Source organism: Falco cherrug, chromosome 13, assembly GCF_023634085.1.
Source record: "Falco cherrug isolate bFalChe1 chromosome 13, bFalChe1.pri, whole genome shotgun sequence".
Taxonomy (NCBI): Eukaryota; Metazoa; Chordata; class Aves; order Falconiformes; family Falconidae; genus Falco; species Falco cherrug.
This window is the reverse complement of record NC_073709.1, coordinates 32,564,025-32,589,803: the sequence shown is the minus strand read 5'-3', so window position 1 is coordinate 32,589,803 and position 25,779 is coordinate 32,564,025. Positions and strand designations below refer to the sequence as shown.

Genomic DNA, 25,779 nt, shown 5'->3' with positions numbered 1-25,779 from the left:
CGTGATATATAATGCAAAGTAGCTTCATTTTTAAATGAGTCCGTTCTAATCTTTCGGGGGAGGGGAAAAATCGCTGCATGTTTATGCCAATGGAAGTGTTTGTGTAATTTTTAAAGGTTGACGGTTTATCTGCTTGTTTCTGACACTGGAGAGCAAAGGGGGGGGCGGTGGTGGTGGTGTTCATTCCTTTATTTATTTATTTGTTTGTTTGTTTATTTATTCAATCGTTAATAACAAACCTCCAAGGCATCTAATTTAAAAGAGCTCGGGTTCCAGAGGTGCCGGCGTTACCTGCAGAGGGGAGCAAGGCGTGTGGCTGTGCGGGAGCGCTCGGCCCCTTTGGGGAGCTGTGTGATCTGCTCTGGCTCCCCCAGTCTCCCCAAGAAGAGTTAAAACGCCGTGGCACTGTCGCGCCTGCGTGTGCCCTGGGGATTCTGCTGGCAAAACCAGAGCTGGCGCCAGGTGGGACTGGGACGGGGTATCGCGATAGTGAGCGAGGATTAAGGTGAGGACGAGGTTTGCCCAAAGGGGTAAAGGGGCTTTTCGAAAGCAAGGGAGCAGCAGCTTCTGTCTGTACATAAATGTCTGATTTTCCTCCCATCAGACAGAAAGGAAAGGGGGAAAAGCTTCCCCACTATGTTGTTTTCTTTCGAATGACTCGGAGGATAATGAAGCGGGGAAGACGGTTGGCCAGATTGATCCCAGTTTCCAGGTTGTGGTGTTGAGAGGAGCTGCGGTTTGGGGGGGCTTTTCTCATGCCTGTGAAAAGGTTACCTGCTGACCTGGATCTAAGCTATCTTTTTTTTTTTTTTTTTTTTTTTTTTTTTCTGGGTTCCACTGCAGTTTTGGGGCTGAGGATCCAAGCTCTGTCCCTTTGGTGTGCTGGGTGTGTTGTACAGTCCTGTTCGCGTTTGCCAGCTGGGGTTCCTCAGAGTTCTGCCATCAAGCCAGGGCTTGGTTGTTGGGGTTTTTTTAACCATGTGCGTTTGAATCTCTCGATATGCAGTTCTATAAAGCAGCTCTTCTCTCATTGCACCGGGCTAATCCATACCTGGGTTTGCTCTTCCCATAGTGTTTTACCCCCCAAAAAAAATATTTCGGGTGGTTAAAGAGTTTTCCCATGCCAAATAGTTCTGGCCTGTTGGTCTCAGGCCACTGTTCAAGTTCAGGCTGAAAACTTTTGTGAATTCAGTTTGCCGTTCCCAGCTCTGTTCCTAATAGTCTTCCACATCACCCAGGCATCATATATAATTTGACACAGCTGACAGCATCTACTTGGAAGAGGCTGAGGGCTGAGCCAGAGTGGAAATTGAATTGCGTCTCAACTCCCTAATATTAATGATCCTTCCAGGTCAGCACAGGAGTAATTGCCAGGGCATCTGAGGAATTGTCCATTAAATCCATTAAACCGCCTAGATGGTAGCTCACCTGTGGAGAGATGCATCCCCATAACATCCACAAAATGAATTCCATTTGCTTAATACAAGGTCAGTGGCGTTACGAATATCTCAGAAGCCAACGTTTGGTCTCGAGTTTAATATCAAGTGATCTCGCTGGTATTTTAAGATTGATTATGAGTAAGGCTAGGCAGATTTGCCTTAGCTGTGTCTGAAAAATAAATCCTTACACAAATCTGGTTTGTGACTGTACCTTGAAGGTAAGCCTGTATTTCTGTAAAGGTACACTCTTATCTAAAGCCTTGTGGTATAAAGCAAGGAAAGAAAAGTTGATGTTGTCGAGGTTATTTTTAGTCCTTGAGGTATCTGCGCCTTTGAAATAACCCATCAATCGGTCAAGTTTGTACACACTGGGGCGACCTGATGAGGTGGGCAGCTGGACCTTTAAATCCAAGATCAATATTCAACAGGAATTCACAGGAGACAAACAGCCTAAGGACAATGTTTAAAAACTCAGCTGTGCTTTATGTCTCGGAGTAATGCTGATTTAGCAAGAAATCCCAGTCACAGTGCGAGGGGATTAATTTTTTGACCTTGTGCCTTTGAGATGACATAAAAAGTTAAAGAGTTGTCAGTGTGGCTTTGCTGCAGGTAGGGAAGGTGGAGGAGGTTCAGCCATCCTCTGTTGCCATCACAAAAGGTACCCAGGTGGAGTACCAAGGAACAGAGATGCGCAGGAAAGACTAAAATACTGATGATTCAAAATAAGAATCACATTTTGCTGAACGTGGTTCTGTCCCAGGTAGGTGATTTAAGAAAAATACCAACACGAGGGGTGTGGTGACAGGGATGAGGGAATGCTCTAACCTGCTGCAGTCCAAATGGGAGATGTCTTCTAGGACATCTTGGACCGCTACCTGTTCATCTGCCCTTTCTCTCTTCACAGCTGCTGAAAATCATGGTGGTTTTGTTCAACAGCCATGTAAACTGTAGCTGCTCCGTGTCCTCAAAGGATTTCTCACTCTGCTGGCACCCTTCTGCCTTGGGTCACCCACTGCCACTGCTTAGAGCGGTCGGTTCCTCTCCTTAGAGCTCTTCATGTCTTCACACCGTTAGGGATGGTCTCGTCGCTCGGCTGGGTTGTGTGTATGTAAAGGAATCATTAAGGTAAATAGTTGAAGAAAACATCACATTCAGTCCCAGCCGAGCAGAAGCTTGACAGTTAGAACTTGTGATAAACAGTACATGGTTTTCATAACTTTTTGATTATGCTTGAGATACTTTATAATTATTTTTAGTTGCACATATTAATAGAAAGTTAAGTCATTCTATTTGTTTCACGTTACTAATTCTTAAGAGTTAGCTAAGCTTTCTTCAGCGACTCACTGATCAGTTTTTCCCACACAAAAATATAATTTTACACTTGTTTGGCACATTCAGGTGTTAGTAACTTCGGATTTCCAGCTCTGTGGTTCTGTTCTTACATTTCTGACATGGCTTCTCAATCCACAGGGTGTTTTGTCCTGCTCTTGCAAGCTGCTCTAAGCAGCAGATCCAGGAAGAGTCTCAAAAGCACAAGGGGTTGCTCTCATGGGGTAGCTTCAATGATTACAGTATTTCGCTGTTCTTTTCTGCATTGCCTCTCTCTTTTTATCTTTGTCTACATCTGCATTGTACTTTTTCTCTGTGGGATGCATAATTAGACTTAGCTATATAGTCACACACAGTTAAGTAGGGCTAATCTTTTTTTTTTTCTGATCGTATCTTGCAATCCCTTTCGGGTGAAACTTCAGGTAGGGCTTCCAATCTAGGTTCTGTATCAAGATGAGATAACATAGGGGCCGAGGGCAAAACTTAAAGTCAACAGCTTTTTGATAGGGTATGGGATGGCTGTGCAGGCAGCCAACGAAACCCTTGCAGTTACTTGTCCATCATTCCTCCAAAGGAATACTTGTTGGCATTGTTTCTGGGCAGCCCACATGCTGAGGCTGGTTAATTTTTGATGGGACATGTAAAGAAGGTCAAATTATTGTTCAGTCCCCTTACCTCCAGATTGCTTCTAGCAAGAAATACTTTTTTTTTTTTTTCCCCTCTCTACTAATGCATTAGAGTGCATAAGGGAAAAAATGCATGCAACCTTTAAAAAAAAAAAAAAAAAAAGTGGAAAGGCCAGAGATATGAAAGTGTGTTTTATATCTGTAGGAAGTCTGGACATTGTGGACACACAGGTTAGTCCTGTGCAACAGCATGGGTGGGTTTCTAAAAAAGGTGGATTTAAGGTGAATCTCTACCATCCTTAAGGTCAGCAGAAGTTTTGTTATTGACTTTAATGACTTTAATGTCATTGACATCCCTGGCAGGAGCCTGAATAGCACAGAGTATGGAAGTCCAAGTAGGTAAGGATGTATGAACTGATTTCTAAACCTAGCTATCTCCTGGTCAGTTGTTACTGAAAATATATCAGAAGCGAAGTGGAAAATGAGCGAAATGGTATTTTTACCAAAATGATTCATTTTAAATTCCATCTCATGAACTAAATGATTGCTTGCCAGCGAAGAGCTGGGAAGCTTTCAGTTGGTAAGGCATTTTTCACTCCAATAGTCTGTAGCGTCCAGGACCTTAGAACACCTGCTGGTTTGAGGCTGGTTCTATGTTTTTGGCACAAATCCGGAAAGCGATAATAGTAAGTTGTGGTCTTAAGCACAGAGTAAATTGCATTTTTCAGTCACAGTAACAGTAGTGCCTGGTTTGCTGGCGTCTCTTTATTGGCTGTGGTGTGGCCGGAAACCATAAAAACGAAACTACATGAAGTAAAGGCTTAAAGTATTTTTTTTACATTTCCCCAAGTTTTGTGTTTGTTTTTCTTTCTTGAAGTTCTTCTGATTTCTTTTATTCCCTTTCCTATCTATTTTCAAACCTCCCTTGCTAGTTCATGCTCATTATGAAGGCTACACCATGTCACGTACGCTCTTGTTAGATTATTCCCTACTGGAGGCTGGGGAGGCGCTTTGCTTTCTTGTATTGTTTTTTAGCACTGCTTCACCTTAATTGTTCAGGGATTTTGTTGGATTTTCAAAATTTGCATATGAGATTATTTGAAGGTAAGATGGCAAAGTTGGTGAGCAAGTTCCGTGTCAGGTACAGGGCGGTTAGAGCCCAGGGCTGTGTGTCTGCACTGTGACCGCTCTCAATTTTTAAAGCTCCCTCAAAGCGGAATATACACCCAGGGCACAGCTTCATCGAAGACGTGGAGAACAGTTTTTGGTTTTGACCTGGTTTATCTTGTGTGACCAAAGGGTCTTTAAGTAATGCGCTGCCCCGAGAGTACTTAGAAAACGAGCAAATGTACGTTATTTGTGTTGACTATATTGTAGAGTAGAAGCAAAAATGAAGTTCATCTGGCCCTTAGGAGTAAAGCGTATTTCTGAGTTCCTCATGCACATTACAATTGCTTAGTAACAGGGATATGATAGCGATCAAAACCTCATGGTTTTATAACATAAAACACAGGTATATAGGACAGGTATATTAGATACTGGAATTAAATGTCAGTTGTGCACCAAAGATGGGGAAACTGAGGCATGAGTACAATGGAATTTGACAGAGAACCAGCCTCCATCACGCTTCAGAGCAGCGAGGGGGTGGTAAGGAGGGGGTGGGCGACTGCTCAGCCAAAATCACAGCAGGCCACAAAAAAAAAATAACCTTCGATAAGCTCCACTCCCAAATGCAAATATGTGCTGCGAGGTTGACGTCAACATCAACCGCCGTAATCTGGGCAAGCTCACTTCCCCCGGCCCATGCCAGCTTCACAGGGGTTTGTAAAGCCAAGCTAAAAATGGAGCTTGTGATTTCACAGAGGATGTCCATCTGCACCGAACAGCCTGAGCAGCCCCGGGCCCTCGCCGACAACTGCGTCTGCGGAACTGCCACATCCCACGTGAGCATCGGTGACCAATTTCAGCCCACGCTGCATCAGCGCCAGAAATAGCTCTCCTCTCATCCTAGGCATAAAGGGCACAACGCTAGGGCACTGCACCCTTCCTCGTCTTCAGACTTAGCCCTGTGAAACGCAGTTTGCATCCTCTACGTGAGTTTAAACTCAGTCTGGACCAGCGGGAGATCTCTGCGGGAGTCCCCTGGCGTGTCCAGGCACCTTCACTGCCTGTTGGATTGCGGTCGCCTGTGCAGTTTTGGTTAGGAAGGGACTTTACAGGGGAGCCTTGCCATTTGCTGAAGTTATTCTAGCTGACTTAACAGACATTAAGATGTTTATGCTAACTCTGGCAGGGCTCAGGGCACGTGAAACGGTTGAGAGGCAATCAGCGTAATTTGTTCCTTTCTGCCCATATCTTCAGCGCTAAATTGCCAGTTCCACCATTCTTACCTAGAGGCATAACAAAGTAAGACCCCACATTTTTCTCTAGGCTACACTGACAGTTGTCATCTTTACCAGCTCGAACTCTTCCCTTTGCAGCTTCACCTGTGCAGAAAATTTCTATCACTACATAATTCCCTTTCTGCTGGGGATATCAAGGGAATACCATAAGTAAAGTGGTAGCGGGGACATCTGAAAAGGCTGCAAAGGCGACCTTTGCAAAATACTCCTTCAGGGTTACTGGTGATGATGTGCGAGGCAGAAAGGATACAGACTGACATTCAGATCTCACTGGTTTTGTGCAGCAGACGGTTACAAAAGAAATAATAGCAACTTTTAAACCCATAGGAATGTATCTGTCACTTTGTCTAATCTTTGTTTTCTGGCAGTCTAAAAGACTGAAATGGTCAGCCTAGTCCTGAAAAAGTCAAAGACAATTTCCTTGCATCCAGACGGTCTGTAATATCTGTTCCCCATGGCTATGTAGGTGATTTATCTGAACCAGGAAAGAGCAGCAGCTTTTGTGATGGTCGGAACATTCTTCCAGTGTGCAGCCACTGCAGGCTGAGGAGCTCTGGCAGCTGACCCATGACTCTTGCTCCTGCCTTGCATTGTGCCGAGACTGACTTGGCTGCTCAAGTAGGCTTTGCATTATTTCTTTTATAGCCTGGTATCCAGATGGCTTCAGGGATTAAAGTCAGCTTTTCAACCTTAGGTATTGTTGTAGGTGGAAATAAAGCAACTGAAAGCGATGTGGGTAAATGATCTAAAAATACAGTGTGAAGTGACTAACTCCTGCTGAAAGCCTAACTCAACCGTAATTCGTTTTGGTTCCAAAAGAAGATTCTCATTTATTTGTGATTAATTAGACAGAACCATCTGAGATTACTAAATAAGAAGATGACCCTGAAAAATAACATTATCTCCCTGGAGTGAACTACGAGCAGCTTCAGTTGTTTATCAGACTATTAGTGCATGACATATGCCCGTACTACTGATGAGCTATAGCGAGCAAAATAGGAAGATGTTGTCTTAGCCATGTTGATGACTAGAGTAAGAACAGATGAAACTGTGAAAAATGTTGGTTAAACAGTGTTCTCTTGCAGTGTGGAAGCTGGTGTTCTTCAGAGTTTGAATAGAGCCTGCATCTCTTGTACCGCGGGCTTGGCGACGTGGCTCCGGTGCTTTCTGGCCCCACAAACCCGTGTGCGAGGGCAGGATTACCTGTATTTCTAGCTTGCATGTAGAAACTCTGTTCCTTCCTCTGTTTGTGGGAACTTTGCGTTCCTCGTTCATTTATGAATATGCCAGATAATTTCTAGGTTTTAACTGAATTTGAGGATCCAAAGAATTGAGCAAAACAGTTATTAGTCCCATTATTCTGGCATTTTGGAGAAAGTTTGTATCACTATTTAACTACCCCACATTAAATTCATGGGGAGCCTTGCAAACTGCCTTTTATTGTGCGTCGTCTCATACTAAAACGTTAGCGTCATTTAATATCATCAGTTATTAAAAATAATTTTCTTTTCCCATTATTATTCTTTGTTGGGCTTTTCCTCCAGCACCAGTGTCCCAGAACAGGACTAGCTATCTAATAGAGGGCATTGGGAGCAACAAAGAAATTGTGTCTTGAGTTTAAATTACCCTGAATGTTAGTTGAGAGTTTAGTAATAAAATATTTTGGAAGAACTGTAATCGTGCTTGCATTGTCCAGGTGCCATTTGAGTTGTTCTCGATGCAGTGTTTTACATGTATGTGTATGATCCAAAATAAGTCAACGACTCGGTAAGCGACTTCTTTGGGGTCGAGTGGACTCCTCCCTTGGGTGAAAGTTTGTCAGTTTGGAGGTAGCGTTCCTTCCTCCTGGGAATGGCTTTGCGTGGTTGTATGCTCAACTGCGTTAGCGCTGATAACTGGGAAGGGTATTGTAAGAAAGGAAAGGCAGGAATATCCTCTGCCCCTTGCAAAATACTTGGGAGCGTGACTTAAGGAAACTACTACACATTCTGTATACGCTGAGTCTTGTCTCCGAGTGCCCTCAGAGGGTGGTCCTGCAAGTTAGACACGGCCACCACATATGGTCCTCAAACCTGTGGTGATTTGTGAGGTCAGCTGTCAAAAAACTTGTTGGGTTGGTTTGTTTTTCCCTTTCTAAATTCATGTAGAGCTAATGGAAATGTTAGTAACTATGAGTTGCTGCATCTGATTTCCCTGTGAGCTGCTCTGGCTCTGCAATACTGGAAAGGATGCTCTAGTCAGCAGGTGCTCTCAGTCTCCAGACAAAAGCAGAGGAGTATCAGTGGGGAACACCTGCACAGGGGTGGCATCGTCAATCCGACCACCGATAGTCCTCCGTGTGCTGGTGGCCTGATTTCGGGCTGTGGGGTGTGTGCCCAGCCCATGACCCCTCCGGCTGATGGAGCTGGCCAGGTCTGGATGCTGAGCTGATCAAAACACTGGCTGCATTCCAAGGATCTCTAATTTTATTACCTTGTCTATATGAAGCAGGTGGCTGCCTGACTACCAGGTACATTTTAAGAGTTGAGACTCTAGTCTTTGGCAGGGAATTTTTGTTTATCTCGTGCTGCAGAGGTCAAATCAGGGGAAACAGTGGTGCTCTCCTTAGCATCAATTTCATGCCAATTAAAGCTCAAAATAAGAGTCTTGAAACTGTCTCTGCCACTCTTGGTAGTGCAGTCTCTTCTTTTTATTTTTTAACCACATTTACAGCAGAAGACTGAGCGTGATACTCAGATTTCAGAACCAGCACCCCCCTGAAATGTCTGGGAGCAACAGTCGCTTCTCATAGCTGTCGTTTCTGGCTGTAAATTCGGCTGAGCATCACTGCACCTGTCCCTGCTCTATACCTGCTCCTCTGGAGTCACACACGGGGCCAGTAGCTCACATGCAGTCGTCTCACTTTGAATCACAGAATCATAGGATCGTTTCCCAGCTTAGCAGTATAACGGGGAAGGGATCTCAATGCAAGAGCCTGCCTTCAGTATATTTTTAAAATAAAGCAGCCGATACATTATAACCATCCGTCTGCCACCAGGATCTTGCAAGCCTACTGGCTTGGATTCCCACCTTCGCAGGCCGTGTCGGTGAGGGAGGCATCCTTCCCGAGGCCACACGCTAGTTTGCTTTTAGGCTCAGAAAACTGATGCAGGGTTATTCAGAACAACAAAGGGAAAAGTCGCTGAAAGGATTTGTCCCTCAGCAGGTACTTGGACTCTTGCATGCAGCTGTGGGCTGCAGCTGTGGAAGTCACGGAGTGTTCTCAATGAGCCTTGTGGGGCAGCTAATCAGCAACTTCTTCAGACCGAGACCCTTTTGTGCATGGAGTATGTTTGTGCGTATTTTCATACTCAGGCAGAGTTGTAAAAATATTTCACACATAATCTGCCATTTTTTCTGCAGCGGTTCAGCTGTGGAGGGCAGCTGCTGGATTTGAGAACAGTCGTAGGTGGACCTCAGCCCTGATACAAAGCAAACAGATTTTAGTGGAGTAATCTGGTTTCAGAGAGGGAATCTTCTTTGGACAGACATGCTACCCCAAATTCTCGGTTGACACCCTCCTCAAAAGCACTCTGTAAAACAGCGTAGTAAACATTGATTAATGTCTTGGAGGTGGGGGAGGAGAGGATTAAATAAACCATAGAAGGTTATAATATTTCTTATATGAACCAGTGATTGGGAAAACAGACTTGGAAATTCCTATAGCCCCTTTAAATAAAAAACCAACCTAAGAAGACTAGGGCATCTTAACCTTCCAGAAAGAGATAACAAACATCTTCAGAGACTTTACAGTTTATCCTTGTGGTATTCTGAGACAGGAGGAGGATGCCCCTATAGCACTGCTAAAGAAGAAGGATAACTTGTGTGTGCACCGGGACAGGATTCGGGCTGCAGCAGGCTGCAGGATAGTTTTATTTTCTTCTTGTTCTGCATTTATGAAAACTTCAATTCCAGCAAGACCTGAGCAGAGGGCAGATGTAGGCAGTCATTGTCCACACGGATTACAGCAGGTGTTCCTTGATGATTACTGTCCGTCTCCGCATCACAGTGAGATTTACCAAAATGCAGGATGAAACAGATAAGCAGTTTTTGACAAAATGGAAAGTACAGGGTTGGTGTATTTGTCCCCAGGAAGGGCTGTAGTGATGTCGGAGAAGACTGTTAAATACTGCTTGTGGTTTCCCCAAGCCATAACAAGAAATAGCGTAAGCAGGTGTGAATTGGGCTGGTTTGGGGAGGGGTGGAAGCAGCCTCAAGAAACTGGTAAGTGGCTCAATGCGCAGCTGGTTGATGCCAAAGTTCACCATAGAAGATAGAAGCATCTTTTCAGCTGATGTTCATGATACATATGGTGTTTGTCTGTCAGGTGCTGTTGTGGTGCTGGAAGCAATCAGGTAGCTATTGCCTGATGGGGTATTTCACAAAAGGGAACTTTCCTGCCTGTGGATAAGTGGGCAGGAGAAGGGGTCAGCTTGCTATCACAGCCGAGCATGGAGAAGGGTGAGGAATGTCAAACTCAAAATAAAGCAACTGAGATCCGAAGTTTCCAATATCAAGAGATCCTTTAGACCAGAGCATCGAAAAGATGATGCTCGTTAAAAGCAGTTTCTTCTAACTGTACATGTATTTCAGCCAGCCTTGCAGAAGATGCATTAGAAATCATTTTCAGTGGGTGGCTTCTGAGATGTATCAATAAATATAAGGCATTCAGGGAGAGAGAGGATTTAAAACAAAGCCAGGTTTTTGCCAGGTTTAATAAAATAAGCATCCCTTCCACTTTGCTCACCCAATGTAGCCATTAGGAGCTCTTTCTGTTTAATGTGAAAGTTACGTGGTAGGACCTGAAATGTACCACTAAACTGTGGGAGACCTTAATTTCGTAAAGCCCATTTTCCATCTCAAAAGTAACATTGCGAAGGGAATGACTCAAGGTGGACTTGAACATGCATAGCTTAATAAGGTCTTAAAAACTTTTTGATATAAGCCTTCTTTGGGGGGTGGGGGGGGAAGGCTGAAAAGCTTATCACTGTGGGAATTGGGTTTTCCGGGTGTGAAGGAGGAGAGCGAGTGGGAATTGTTGCAAGAGCTCTATGATATTCTGTGATTGCAAAGCACTAAATTGTTACCTGAAAAGAAGCTGGAAGCTGGGTAAGAATAATTCCTGAGCCAGCTCTGCTGCAGGTCAGCGCCTGCAAACAGGTTTACGGTTGGGACAGCCTGGGAAACTGTACATCTTTGAGAGTACCTGGGGAAGGTCACGTTTTGAGGTGTGTGTTGAGAAGACGGTCAGGCACAAGGACCCAGGAAACAAGAAGCAGCTGCCAGAAAGAGGAGTGGGTGTTTGCATGTGTTCTGGCACCTGCCTGCATGCTAGAACAGCGGCGGGCCTGGGAGGTCGGTTGGGAGGGAGTTAGTGGTGCAGGCTGGACAGCTCTTCAGCGGGAAGGTGGCCTTACACACCAAAACCCTGTGATGAAGAGAAGAAAACCCTTTTTCCCCCCCGTTTTTTTTTCTTTTCATCCCCCCCTTGGGGAAGTTACAGGTGGTGATTGGCTTGCCTGGATCAGTGCTTGCATTTTTTATTTCTTGCCTGTTTGCTTTTGAGGAGAGGAAGAGTTTATCAGAAACCGATACTGGACGTCAAATACATTTAGCCTTGCTGTATCTAAACCAGAAGAACGGCTTTGTTGAATCTCCCAATATATGGAAAGAGTCTCCACCCATCACTAGCATGGGAGAAATGTTGTCGCCTTTTCCAGCTAGCAAAATTTCAGTTCCGTTGAGAAAGGCCTCTGAGCGAAGGCAGGGAAGTCTAGCTCAAGGCACAAACTTTAAACAAAACCTGATAGTGGTTCATTCACCCACATGGGAAATTATTCAGTTACCTGAGATGAGAACATAAGACTGGAAAAGAATTTCTGGATCGTAAAGTCCAGTCTGTTTCTGAAGTTCTCTGGCATTACAGTTTTAGATGGACCATTCTAGCAGTAGAGATGCACTAGATGTCTTCAAGCAGGAAAAAACGCCAGTGCTGCTCATTTGGCCCGTTAAATTAGTTGTTTAGGAATGCTGAACGGTGAATGTATTTTTCAACTTTATTTTCCTATCATTTCACTGGGCATTGTTTTAATATAGCAAGACCCGAACAAATTACAAGTACAAGACGTAAGCATAAACATACAGTGCAATGAGGACTTGCGTTGCTAGTTACTGGCAGAGCCTAAGCGATGCACTCAGACATTTTTCACATGCTTCTTTCCTGACACCAGCAATTTTCAAGTCACTGATGCCGCCTTCAGCGCTCGTGTATTTGAAGTCGTCACCATTTTGTGTTTGATAACGAGAGTAAATCATTTTGATGGGTAACAAAGGCCACATGGTGTGTCTAGTTCTGCATATCTGTGTTTCAAAATGTTGACAAAGGACGCTTGACCCTGACGGTGTCTCATGACCTCCGTGGTGGCCTTTCACAGGCATCCTAAGGAAGACATCCATTAGCTGAGAAATATTGCTGTGCATGAGCTGTGTTATTATCGAGAATAACCATGTTTTCTACCAAAGTGGCCTCTTAGCAGCAGTCCATGTATTTAAGAAGATGTCTCAGTGACAGCAGAACAACTGACCGAATAATCCTAATTCAGAGGCTTCTCTCTTAATTCTCTGAACTTCTGCAGAACCTGTTGAGGACACAGAGGCTGGTAGATCTGTTGCTCTCTATCCAAGTAAAATTCCCACCGGCAGCAGCGGAGGTCATGCCTAGTAAGACCTAAAGACCCAGTCAGTGGAATTACACCAGAGGAATTCATTGTTGCTTCTGGAAACTCGCACTTAAATCCAGTTGGCATTACGGGAGGGGAGCAGAAGTGGGAGATGAATTTAAAGAGTAATTAGGGGAAGAGTTTTCTTGTAAAGTGATTCCAGCTGTTTGCTGTTTATTTTTGAAATTATTTTAGTTGTCTTTCATTTAAGAATGTTGAACCTTTAATGAAAATGAGACATTAGATGCTGCCGTTAGAGGGGAAATGGCTCTCGGTACGAAGGAGTTGGTGCACAGTGCTGAAGACCCCTGTTGTCTTTCGAGGAGCTGGTTAAAGTGGTTCTTGCCTTTGTGAACATCTGTGCATTTTACGTGGTAATACAAAATAGTCCTTCATCTCCTTTCTTTTTTAAATATCCTTGTGCTTTAATATCTGTCCTGTGATGAACAGCGAAAGTGGCGTCGGTCAAACATAGGCATTCCTATTTGTCATGGTTGACGTCTGTCATCTCTTCAGTGCCCGGCATAGCTTAGCCCCTAAAACGTATGGCTATAGGTGTTGGCTCTTCTGAAGCTTCACTGGATTTCTTTGGGAGAGGAAAAGAAAAAAAAAAAACCCCAAACCACCCAACAACAACAAAATGGAAGTTCCTGTTTTACATAAATGTCTTTCTGCTTTGGCTCTCCACAGTGTAAATTATGACATGAAATATCGATTTGTTTCAGGGCATGGTTCCACAGCCTGTTTGCTTAACTTCTGCAGTATTTTGATGACAATCCGGTTTGATTTTGACAGGTTTGGGTTGTACTTTTCAAGGCAAAGTGGCAGATTTGTAGATAGTGAATCCTTGAAGAGCGATTATAGACACAGTTGCTGATATAATTGCTGCATGGTATATGTGTTACCGGTGTTACATGACATTAAAATCAGTCATTAATCCATATTCTTATTATCCCCAGTAGCTAAAAACACAGGGAATGAGAAAAGCAGACCAACCACCATGTGAAATGGAATGGGTCCCGAAGGAGGTCCTGACTGCTTAAGGAAAAGGGATACCACCTCTGATGAGAAAGTTGCGTGCATGTATTTCTGAGATTCTGGCATTCCACTTTGCAGACAATTTTCTTATATAGAATAATTAGGGCTATTTATTGCTGGCACGAGTCTATGTTTTAGTGCTGAGCTGCTGCTGCTGCTATCACAAAAGTACTGTTTGTCTCTTGGGTCCGCCCAGCACCGTCCCCAGCTCCCCGCTGCACACCCAAGCATTGCCACTCACGCTCCTCTAAGCTAAAGTGGCTTTCTTACCGCGTCAGGCAAAGCAGGGGGGGGGGCTAAAAATAAAATAGGATAAAGGCTCTTGGAGGTCATAGGCGTTTGCCCTATGTAAAAAGAAGCAGGGAGACTTACATTAGTGTCAAGTTTTGCAAAATAAAACTATGTCAGTGGGAGGGGGGTTGATCTAAGTGCTTGGGCTTGGGGCAGAACTAGTAAGTTTACTGAATCTCCAGTGTTTCTAAATGTGTACAGTCCTTTGCAAGTAAAAAGTGGCAAGGTCAGAACCGTTGCAGGCAGCACATGGCATCTCCAGAACCGGACCTTTCTTGGCATGGGAAAGGCGGTGCAGGCTTTGAAGTTAGCACCCAGTCTGAAGCCGAATGCAGCCATATGGAAAGATTCACCGGTCTTTGAATTGACACTTTAATGAAGTTTTGAGTCATACAGCAGTGACCTGTGTGAAAACAGCTATGAAACGGTGATTGTATCTTTCTAAACAATATGAAACGCATGGATTAAACACACAATCTCACAAACATACACGTACTCAGCCTGCCTATTTTCTAGTTCGCTGTGTACAAGAGAAGAATTAAATATTTAGCCATTTTCCTCTTCTGCAGGTAAGATTACGTTTTCTTTTATATTATTCTTTTTTAATTAGTGGTTCGGGTGCCTGAAACAACAGAGCGAGTTCAAAGGTTTATCCATGAGGCTAAGCATTTGCTGTGCTGGAAAATGTCCATTGCTCGAGCAGGATCATGTTTGAACCAAGCAAGTTTTAACCACTGTTAATTAGCTTTTGAACAAATTTTTTTTGTTTGTTTGTTTCACAATAATTTCTCTAGTGTTTGCTCTGTGCTTAACCAGGTAAAGTAAACATTAAATCTCAATTAAGATTGCTATACTCATCAAGCAGAAATTCTCAGTTGTATTCAGTTCCTCCAGCCGGTGCATTTGGGAAAGCGATGCTGCTGTTTTGCGCGGGATGGATGCCGTTATGTGCCTGCAGACAGTGGGCAACGGGCTTTTATCTGGTCCCTTGAATGTGCTGAAATACGCTGCTACAGATGTGCTTGTGAGTAAAATATTCTAGCAAATGGATTGCAGGAGGGCTGGGATTGGGTGTGTTATGTGATGTTAAGGTGTGTCTTTAGCCTGCAGAGCATGTTTTCTGGAAAGTACGGACTGAGAATCCACGTAGGGGCAGTGTCAGGCTACTGTGCTCTTGTAAGTGCTGGGTGGTACCTGGCTGTGTTCCCTATGAACCCCACTGAGAGCAGAAACCCTGAGTGCTGGGAGGGGACCCCTGTGTCACAGGGGAATTAGGAAGAAGAAACAGGTACAATAACGGAGAGGTAAGGGTTTTGTAACTTGAAGAAGTAACAGAGGAGGATGAACTCCTCAGTATCCATAATAGAACTGGGAATTGTGGTGATCCCTCTCTTGAGTGCAGGGGTGCTTGTGGTGGAGAGGGAGCACCGCTGACAGTGCCCTCTCCTTGCATCCTTGTCGTGTCCAGGTGCCAGCTCTTGTTTGCCATCCACACTGGGGGAAGCCACCTGGACCAAAGCTTCTGGAGGCAGGGGTGATTTCTTGGTGCTTCCCTGGAAACGTGCCCAGCGTGGCTGTGGCACGAGCCGGCCAGAAAGTAACCGTGGGGTGGGACAGTGGCCGTGCCCGGCTCTGCTGCTGGTGGAAAACCTGGTGCCGTGCTTCCCTGGGGAAGTCGTGCATCTCCAGGGCGGTGAGAATGTGTTTGTCGCTGCCTTAATTAGCCAGGAAAGCGGGCTGCCTTGCCGTTTGCATTTTGGAGAAGAGCCCAGGCTCGGTCACATGCAGGCAGCCAAGCCCAGGGGGTGTCAGGGGATGGGAATTTTCAGTATCGCAGGAAGTCACACCGGGAAATGCCTGGCCCAAAATGGCATCTCTGCATTTCATGCCGGAGCTCGACCAGGATATGTGATGTGCGTCACAAAAAGAGTAATTAAGTGCTGTTTTCAAGTAAAAGAGAAATAGGCGGAAAGACGCAGACTTGTTCGCCTGCATCCTCTGTATGTTTTTGGAGAAGAGCTTTTGCTGGGGAACCTTAAAAAAGTAAACGTCATGTAATTTTGTCTGTTCAGTGAGCTGAATTATTCATTTTAAATGAAAATATTTATAATCATATATCAGAAAATAAGTGTGATTTCTAGGCAACTATGCCTAATAAGAACCCTGTGGTGTGAAATCTAGTCTGTGGCTGCTAAATAGTTATCCATCTGAAAGCTGTGCTGGCCTATGTGTATTTTTAGGCATCCTATCAATAAATATTTTATAAAGTGCTGCAGACAGTCGAGGGAGGAAATGTTCTGTTGCAGAGGAATCCAATTTCAGGTTCCCCATAAAATGACGTGGTTTATAGGGTTTGGTATCAGATACAAAAAACAAGGATGTTGTATAAAATGCATCAGATGTGATCACTGAAGAAACCCCGCTGTGTTGTGAATAATTTGTGATCCTTCAAAGCAAACTTGAAGGGCCCTAAGCAGACCGTGCAGTGATAAACATCAATCTACATGTGTTCCTATGTTGATGAAAAAGGCTATTTCTTACTTTTATTAATAACAAGGCCAGGTCGGTAGTAAAGAAAAAGACGACAAACGAACTTTATTGATACTTACGCTCCATGTTTAATGGCGAATAAATTTTGCAAGTGCTCGCCATAATTGCATATACTGGTGCGAGAAGTCTGTCATCTCCAAGTCAGCATTTGGGGATTTTAATCACCTCTTGGAGGCTTCGCTCTGGTGTTTCCAGAACTCCTGATTTGCAGCACTGTGCAGTTGTGGCACTTGCTTTATGTACCTTTTCCATGTACATGAGAACATAAATTGATGCGGGGGATAACAGCCTTCCCGACACACAGATTGACATGTACAGCTGAGGTTTAGCTATTAGTATAATCTTATAATGGCAGATTTAACTTTCAGAGCAGAATCATTGAAAACGCCTCGTCTGCCGGCATTTGCCGTGCCCCGTTAAGCTGAAGAAGCAGCCAGCCACGGAGGAGAGATGGCAGGAGGTGTGATGGAGCGGTCCTCCCGTGCTTTCTGGCCAGTAGCACGTGGGAGCGGCTGGCCGGGACCCTTGTCCTGCCTTTAGGAAGCAAAACACTTCTTCCTCTCTGAGTGCCCATTTGGAGTCTGCCAGCTATCCCTCTCTTGGTGGTGGGTTAGTGCCCGCCTTTTCCCTGAGCGCTTCCCACGTAAAGCCACCTTGACGTTGTTCAGTCAAAGCCGAGCTGTGGGCGCGGAAGGTGGCGGGGGAAGAAGCCGTCTGTTCACTGCCCGTCCTGCTGTTCTGATTGGAAGCGGTTGCATAAAGCTGCAAGTGCGGAGCTATGCACGCCAAGGTGATCATTTCTCCTGAAGGAAATCCGTAGCCAAAAAAGGACTCAAGACGGCAGGGAAGGCTTTAATTTCCTTTCCTTTTCCAGCGATAAAGCCCATATGAGTTAGGAAAATAGCAGCCATCTCATGGAAAATAGGTATTTCCCATTGCCATCCCAGAAAATCAATGATTTTCTGAGTTCTGTGTTGTTTTACAAAGCTAAAACTGGGGGCATTTGGAGATTTTGTGTTTGCAAGTAAACGGTAGGGTAGGAGAGGGCATGACAGTGGGCTTTTGCTTGGGTCTGCAGCGTCAAAGTTACCCGGCGTTGTGGCTAATGATGAGAACCAGAGGCAAATTTCAAGAATGCAGAAGAGAGAATCACTTGGCATCAGGTTGTCCTCTGTATTCCAGGGTGGGAGTTTCAGGCTCCCAGTTTCCCAGACATGTTTTCCCCAGTCAGTAAAGCCCCTGGAACTCTGTAAAATGTCCATATTTCTGTTGCCTCTCAAGAGAACTGAACTTTTAAATGTCAACCTCATCCTCTCCTCATTTATTTTTAATGTGGAGAATTGGGTAGGGAAGCTAAAGAGCAGCTCTGTGCGCAACTGCTAATTATTAATAACAGTTGCCACTTGTTTTATTGTTTGGAGTTTTAAAAAAAAAAAAAAAAAAAAAAAGTCAAGGTTGACAGGGCAGCCTGTGTGCTCTGAAAACAAAGCAGGTACTTCCAGACTGAGCATTAGCATATGTCAAGTGCCTTTTAGAAAATGACTTTGCTCTGTTACCTGTAAAAATACTACAGGGAGTGGCTAGCCTACTCCACACATTGATGGATGAGGTTAAGAAGTATGACTTTCATGCGCTGAAAAAGGCTTCTGGATTGTATTTTGAGATAAAAAACCAACAAAGATAAATGATTGCTTTGCTCAGAGAGCACTCGGTTACACATGGGTTTTTTCTAGGATTTTCATCCCCCCAGATTTTTGAGTGCAATTTGCATAAGTAGATGTTTTATACCTACTTTAATTCAGACGTTGCTGCAGGAGGCTGGGAAGAACAAAGGAGGGAGGCTGCAACGTTTTCACTATGCTGAAGCAAAATATTAAGACATGCTGAAATACGTGTGTATTAACTTGATCGGCTGCAGAGACTGGGAAGGAAATGTTAAGGAACTGCCTTGCTGTGTATCTTGAGAGTGTAGTGAGAAGCTTTATCGTTTCAGTAAGCAAATGCAGAACACAGCCAAGTCCTCTGTGGCCTCGTTTTATGTAGGGCACTGGCTTTGTACCATGATGGATCTTTCGTTACCAAAGACTGTTGTGAAATTCAGCATTATGCACTCCTAGGGCCCGTCCTGGTCCGGCTGCTGAAGCAGTTTTAAAAGTAAGCGATCAATTAATAAAATTAATTGGGGATTAAAGGACAGTAGGTTGAAGAAAGTGCTTCTAGCGGGCTGAGTAAGTATATGACTTGGGCACCCCAGAGGGTCTGGTCTGCAGAGGTAGTTTGTCTGTTGTCTGTGAGTTCTATGTTCATAGATTTGCTTTGCTAGCCTGAACTAGCTTCAGACCTAACCCCCCCCAAAGCCTGGGGTACTTTGGCTCTGAGGTTTTGAGCTGAGGCCTGAAGCTGCCCAGTAATATCACCAAGCATTGCACAGTTGCATTTATTTTAATGAATGTAGCCAGGAAAATTTAGTTTAGCCAAGCAGTGAAGTATTATTAAATGGACAAATATATGCAAGGATGATTCAGATATTTCTGCTTTATCTGCTGCTTGGACTTTTGAGAATACTTGAACACCCTTCGTTTATGCTGAACGGTTATAAAATTTTATCTCGATCTAAGCTTTTCTTCCTTTGCTTCCAAATACTAATCTGATCTTAAATAACCGCTATTCAAAGCAGACCCCATTTGAATAATGTATTATGCACAATAATTCAGAAAACGTAATTGATAGCTTTTGGAATATATTTATATAGCTGACTTCATGGAAAAGAGCAGTTCAAATATTTAACTGAATGCATAGATCTAAAACGTTTTTCTGAACATGATTAAATATTAGTAACAAAAACTATTCTTCCGTTCCTAGTTATTGGAAATGCCTCACTGTAAGTAATTTATAAATCTTATTAGGACACAATAAGCATCAGGCAGTTTATATTCTGGTTATGAACATACATGAGCTGAGCCGTAGGCTTGAGAGCTAAAATGCGACTGATACATGTTCCCACAAATAATTGCTATAGCAACATTGCCATACAGTCTGAGATCTGCCTCCCTTGGGTTCACACCCAAAGTTTGCTGTATGGTGAAACAAAAGGCCTTCTCAAGTTGAAAATACTGTGTGATGCTGAGGGTATTGAGGGCTTTTGCATATTTTTTTTCCAAGTAATTAAATTTCAAATGTTGAGGAGCATAACGGAACATTAGGGGAAATCGTCTGCTGTCGTATTGTCCATTTATCATGAAATTCAACATTGTGTGGCTCCTTCCATACAATTAATCTCTGCAAATTGACATGATCAGGTGAAGAAATTATCTGTGGGTAGTCTCACCTAACTGGTGGAGTTTTTTCTTCTCGTCGTCTGAGTGCTTAGATGTTACATTAATGTTCTGTAAAAATCAATCAAAATAAGGTTTCAAACTTGTTATTTCTCTTATTTCAAATCGCTGCACACTGTGATGCAGGCTGTGTCTCTGCTCGTTAGGGTTCTTTGACTTAAAGCACTGACATCCAGCGTTGCATACGTACCGGCTTTCTTGAGGGAGGTTAATAACACAACTTGCCATATGTAATATTTTTTGGCCAGATTCTGGACCCCAATTCCTGCTCTGTGTGGTTGGATACAACTAGCAAGGGATGCCCTGAGCGGCAAAGGGTGCATTGCGGAGCAGCCAAGGAGTACTCGCCTGCTTGGTGTCACGGTGTAAAACATTCACATACACTGAGGACTATTTCTTCTGCTTGATAGCTGATCTGGGAGGAGAGGGGTTGCACGGCGCTTTGCAGGCAGCTCCTGCACTCGTGTCCCTTCCAAGCAGCTCAGAATCTTTTCCTCTGTGTGGAAGTTTATTACGGCTATTAAAATTCATGATACATGGGTAACGTTAAGTGAAGAGTATTGCCCCATTATCAGTATGATGAACAGCGAGCGACAGGTGAAATAATTTCACCCTGGGTCCTACAGTGATGCAGTGAAGTCTGAACGATGGCTGCGAAAGGTAGAGCTCTGAGGGCAACACAGGACTTCGATCATCCGAGCAGGCTAATTAGAAGTCTTTCAGCAGGGAGGCAAAGGTGAGCAGAGTTTGTAAAAAATGGATCTTGCAGTGATATTTAGGGAAAAGAGAGAGGTCCCACGCTCCAAAGGACTGACCTCAGGAGATCAGTGGTGGAGGAGGTTGAGCCCCTTGTGTAAGACCAAAGACTACTGAAGAAGTGAGAAATCAATAGTGGGCACTGTGTGAAGGTCATATTATAGCTTTGTTCAGATCTAAGATATTCTGGAGAATCTAGTGATCACATGGTTTTGTAAAGACATCAAAAAAAAAAGGCAGGGGGGCAGGGGAGAAAGGAAATAACACCTCCCTGTACAAGGTGCTGCGCTGCGCTGGTGAAGGGCAAGTGACAGTATCGAAGCTTCCTCGGACTTGTAAAAGCTGAAGAGACTTGAACCGGACCCTGCAATGGGTGTCCAACATGAGGAACTTTGGGCATGCTGACAGTGACACACTGCCTGGATGCTTGATGTTGGACCAGTGGCAGAAGGACCAAACTAGTCTTTTTTTAATTCAGATTTTCTCATACCTTGGTCTGTGCTCTTTCGGTTGTGCAGTTTGTGCTCCTGGCAGCAGGACACGGCTGTTACAGGGAAGAGAGCTCAGTTGGAAGGGTTGAGGTGTAGTGGGGATTGCTACACAGTTGGACACGTCAGTGACAATGAAACAACTTGTCCCTGCAGAGGGTCAAAGAGCATCGTGTTGTTGCCGTTACATGAGTATGGATGAGCCGGTGCAGTCTGACCCTTTCAGCTCCTCCTGTTGATGCACCGAGCAAAACCATGGGCTGGCGGGAGGTAGCTTACGCTGCCTTCCAAAGCTACGCAGAAAACATCAAGTCTTTTCCCCCATAAATTTATCCACCTGGGAGTTATACCAGGTTTAAATTAACTCCATTTCTATCACAATAACGTTCCCATATAGACAAGACTGACAGACCCAGGGAGTATAATTATAGCCTTTCCTGACACCGCATGTCTATTTGGGGACCCAGCTGAACGTCTCTGTTGCACCAAGAACTTCTTCTGGAGTCCCAGCTGAGTTTGAGGCTGGGTCTTGCAAAATCCTTTTTAGTTTTAAAGAGTAACCTTACGCTATCTTTCTGTTTGTGCTTCAGTAAAATGAAATTTCCTTGCTTTTGTGCTGTATTTCAACAAATAAAATGAGAAATTTTAAAATTTATAACTTAAAGGCTCTTGCTAGAGCAATTAGCAGGTAGCTGCTGACAGTGGATGGAAAGCTGAAATCTTGGTGCCTGTTCTGGTGGCTACAAACCTGTAATTTTTCATCCCAGTGGCTGGCCCAGCATCCTTTGTCCTTTTCCCAAGCCTCCCCACACCTGGCATTCTTTTAGCTCACGGTGTGCCACTTTGCTGATTTACTGGAGCTCTTTGTGCCCCCCCCCCCTCCTCTCTCCCCTTTGTAACGGTGTGTGTCCCACGAGCCGTACCACAAGCACAGCGCTTCCTTTCTCTTCCCAAATCCTCCACCAGCTGATCTCAGTTACCTTTCACACCCCCCTGCCATCGTTCTGAGCCAGATCTCTCTCTCCTTCCTACCCAAGCCTGGCTTACTCCTCCTCGCTGTCCAAACGCTGTCAGCAGCAGTACGGAAAGCACTGGAGAAATTGTCTCCCAGGTCTGAGTTCCTCTCTTTGCTACTGGAAAACCACTGCCTATCCTCTGCAGCCAGACCATACTTTTAGGTCCCAAACCCAAATGACCTCTTGTGCGAGCTGCAGTTTTCCTTAGCCTGACACCCTTGGGTGGGTTTTCATGCATGTGATGAAAAAGGTTGGCTCCTGCTTAACAGCACGGTTGTAAACAACGTCTGCGTGAAAATAATGTGTCTGTCTTCCTCTTTTTCATTTTTGCTTAACCTGGTCTGAGAAGTAATGGAAGTGTTTCGTTACAAGTGTGTGTGCGTGGACATAGACTTATGATTTGATACACCCAGGCTTCAAAAAGTACCGGCGGGGTTGGTATGTATCTTTAAAGAGCTAATTGGGTAAAACTAAGAGCAAAGGCATACAGGATCTTCAAAATGGAAGGGTAGGTACCGTACCGTACTGTGGTGTGTATTGAATTCACAGCACTGGAGTAGTGACAGAGATAAAACTTATCCAAATGACACAAGTTTAAACTTTCTCTGCTTTTTGTTGAAAGTGATTACTTGAGGAAATCGAAGCCTGGAAACAATTGATGGTGCAGAGGTTCCCAAAGGTTAAGTGGTGCCATCCGAAGCATGGTGCTGCTCCCACAGCCATCACCTAGAGCATCCCCCGGCATGCAAAGCATCGCTGCTTTCCTGTAGGATGTTTCTCACCTGAATTTCATGTGCCCTTTGTTAGACAGTGAGGAAATAAAGGCATCATTAAGAAACCCAAATACTTCTGTGACAAAAGTACACTTTCAGAAACTTACCTGACTAACCGTATCTTCAAAACAGTGGCTTTAATGAAACTCTTATTTTAATTGAAAGGCAATTAGGCATTGTCTCCTTCCAGTGCATGTAGCTAAGTCTTGTTAGTATTAACAAGTTGCACTCGCAGGGTGAAGCTCTGTAGGGCATTTCTTGGCCCTGCAAAACTAGAAGGCTACTTCCCCAGTACTTCCCCTGGTCCTGCCAATGTTGTTTGAGTTTTTAAATTAAAACATTAAGGTAAGGAAATGTGGCAGATTTTAGTAGTGGAACGAACTGCTCTGTATTTGAAAAGGCCATATTTCCAAGACAGGTCTGTGGGCAGCCAGCTTCATTTCTCCTGTCCCTGCTTTGGGTAAACCTGTGTAACCCAGTGGTCCTAGGGGACAGTGTGTGACAAAGGGGCTGGTATCTGAGAGGGAGGAATGTGCCCTCTTAGCCACGCGACAATTTTAAATTGTTGTCTTCATTATAAAATTCAGGGAAGGAAAGTGTTGGCAGTGGGACCTCCAGGAGAGGAAGACGAGGATTGGGAGAGGGTTATCAGCAGGCACTTACCTGCTCTGACTGACTCGAAGTGATCTGCCTTGAGTCAAAGACATGCTCAAATGAACTGGAGGAACTTGGTATGGTTAGGTCAGTGTTAAATAGAAGATCCCATGTTTTGTTTTTACTGTCCCCGTCTCTCTCTGGGACAAGATCAGATGCCTGGTTTACCTAAATGGCTAAAAAGCAGTCAGACAGCTTCTGCAGTTTTCTACATTTCTTCTAAAATGATTATTTTGTGCTCTCTGTTTTGAAACAAGATAGTAAAGCTCTTTCCACCCTGAAAATAAGGTGAGTGAGAACAGACACTGCGTGTTAGTTGCAGGGAGTATTCCTTGTGACGGAGTTTTCTTGCCTTCCTCTCTTTTGAGACCAGTAATAAAGTTCCCATGGATATCAGTGGAGCAAGGTATTCTTGTGTGGTCCAATTTAACAGTCGGATTCTCACAGTAAGTACAACTGGCAGTACTCTGATCGTATAAAAAAGATGGAAGTGTCGTACAGCATATGTGCTTTTCTGCCTTTGCTGTGTAAGGCGGGGGGTCATACCTAAGCGAGTCACAGACTCACGGAACACCAGGGTGGAAGGCACCTCAAGGATCACCTGGTCTGACCTTTTTTGATAAACATCTGGTGTAGACAGGATGGCCCAGCACCCTGTCCAGCCAAATCTTAGAAGTGTCCAATGTTGGTTCTGGTCCTTTCTCTATTAAGTTTTGCTAAGAATGGTCTTAAACCATGTGATAAAGTTGCAAAAAGATAGCCTATGTTAGCAGCTCACTGGTCAATTAAAAGCAACCCCACTTCCCCAACAAACACTCAAATAGTCATTTCTGAAATCGTTATTAACTCTGTGCCCGAGTTTTCTGAGATTGACACAAATGCAGTGAGTTTTATATTCCAAAAATTCAGCAATCTCTATACATGTGATTGTAGATACAGGAATATAAATTAAAAGCTTTGCTATTGCTGTTATAATGTTGCAGTTTAATAAGGACAGAGTCTCTGGGTTAAAAAGAACAAGAACTTACAGAAGTCTCCACTGTGTTTTGCGAGTTCAGAATTAATGGAGACCAAAATGTTTACTTCAGCAAAAGGAGATGGCTAAAAATAAAATGATACCAGAAAATGCAAGCATAATGCCCAGAAACATTTCTCTCATACTTGAGGCAAAATTATTTTCTTGCCTAGGAGAAAATAATAGGATTGCGTTTCATCAATCACATTCCATTGCATATATTTTAGGCTTAGTGCAAATGTAAAAACAAAACAAAAATCAAACTGCAGTTCTGTTGTTCTTGTTCTGTAATGAAGTATGGTGTTTATGAGGGAAGAATATGGATGTTTTGAAGAGAATGTCAGAAAGAAAGCACAAGTGACTTTTAAAGAGTTCACAGATTACCTGTCCCTTGTTCTCAGCCTCTTTTAGTTACCTGGGGGAAATAAGGGTGATAAAGGTAAGCTGAAGAAAAGCACAGCTGCTTCTGAGCAGTATGATCTGTGACAGTATTTGTAAGCGCAGAATGATAATTAGCTGGAAAAAAAAAAATATTTCTGGAAACAGAAATGTTACACCACTGTGAAACTCAGAGTTAGATCAGAGAGAAATAATGTGATGATTCATTCATTCTTCACCCAAGCCATGGCTGCTGTAACCAATATAAAACTAAGCATTATGCAATTAGGTGCCAGTGAGTTCTTTGCTGGGCTGTTACATCTCAAAACCTACTTTCAAGGAGAAGGTTCGGGTTTGTGCAGTGTCTCTTCATCTGTGCTTCTTTCTCCAGCATGAGGAACCATGGGGGTAGTTCTGCTGCACCCTCAGCCAGGTGGCTCGGGGGTCTGGGGGCAGGCAGAGCGGTGGGAGCAGCCGGCAGTTCCCAAGGGCACGGGGAGAGGAGGATGGAGCAAAGGGAGCAATGCAGGCATGGTACAGTGCTCACACATTTGTCATTCCCTGCCAGCCGCTTCCCCCCCCCCCCCCCCCCCCCCCCAATACCTCCAGCCGCAGGGATCGGATCAGTCAGGTCTTTGTGCTGTACCTGTAGTTCTGCATCAATCACAAGCAAGGCGGTGCCTGACACCGTTCTCAGGAAAGAAGTCCTGGTCCATTCCTCTGGGACTGCAAAACAAATTGAGGTCTTTAGCAATGCCAAATGAGCATGATTCCTCATGCAAAACATGCCATCGGGTTTTTCTGACGCGAGCTGGCCTGGATGTGAAGGGTGTGAAACACGGACAGCTCACCCTTCGTTGCCACCAGCACCATTTTGAAGCACGAGTCCAACAGTCCTGGCAAACATCAGTTCCCTCTGTAAACACCAAAC

The 25,779-nt window shown here is 44.2% G+C and overlaps 1 protein-coding gene across 26 annotated transcripts in view; it reads left to right on the top strand.

The window, feature by feature from the left end:
* The window catches only part of NRXN1 (neurexin 1), a 730,807-nt gene that overhangs the window by 674,904 nt on the left and 30,124 nt on the right, over positions 1-25,779 (top strand). The window lies entirely within an intron of this gene.